This window comes from Eimeria mitis, genomic scaffold (assembly GCF_000499745.2).
Source record: "Eimeria mitis Houghton genomic scaffold, Emh_scaff2169, whole genome shotgun sequence".
NCBI classification, from domain to species: Eukaryota; Apicomplexa; class Conoidasida; order Eucoccidiorida; family Eimeriidae; genus Eimeria; species Eimeria mitis.
The window spans coordinates 1-1,111 of NW_013570495.1; positions in this window are offsets into that span (position 1 = coordinate 1).

Here is a 1,111-nt window from a genome sequence, read left to right on the forward strand (position 1 = left end):
TATATATATATATATATATATATATATATATATATATATATATATATATATATATATATATATATTTACAGACTTGTTCATGCATGCATGTGCATGCATGCACAGTGCATTGAAATATCAAGGAAGGGGTTTGCTTGCTAATAGCGCTTCTCTTGTGCCTGTATGAAGCTACACGTGGGCAGTAAGAGTATAGTAATAAATATATAATTATTTTGCTTATTGTATATTACTATTATTATTATTATTATATTATGCAGTTTAATACTAAGAATTATAAACTTACTGTATATATTGCAATAGTATAATAATATATAAATAAGGAAACAAACTACTCTCTTCTGCAGCAGGAGAGACAGGGACCATTGGTTTTTTTTTCTTTGGCGGACAATTTTGAAAAAACAAAAGAAGGAGGTTTTAATAAAAAGAAGTAAAATAAACAGAAAGCAGAACAACATAGACGAACAGAGTCCTCCTTGCTAGGGGCCAAAATATGTTATTTCTTTGTCTACTTCATTATACTACTATATATATTATTATTCAAATAATAATATTTTTCTACTTTGTTATAGTCGCATAATATGTTATTTCTTTTATTTTTATTTTTCTTCTTTTCTGTTTCCCTCCCCCTTCTTGATTCTATTGACAAGCACAACAGCACATTACCTTTTTTCCTTTTTTTGGTGAGATATGATACAAACAACAACACACTAATTCTTTTGTACAGCACCATAATGACGTTTATTTCTTTTTCTTTTTCTTTTTTTCTTTTTTTTTCTATTACTTAGATATATTGACGTAGGCCCCCTGGGACTTCGCCAAAGTGGAGAAGTCCGCGAGCGTCATTTCCTTAACATCGAATTTTGTGGCGTTTGAAGGAACAATAGCCAAACTTTCAAATGAAGTTGCCGTCACCTTCTGCCCAACTTGTGCCTGGCTCAGCTGTACATACACCCCAGCAACCACAAAGTACACACAAGAAAAATTGTCAACAAAAAAAAACAGCAACTGCAGAGTTTTATATGCATAAACAACGCGCAAGTGCCTACATATATATATATATATATATATATATATATATATATATATATATATATATATATATATATATATA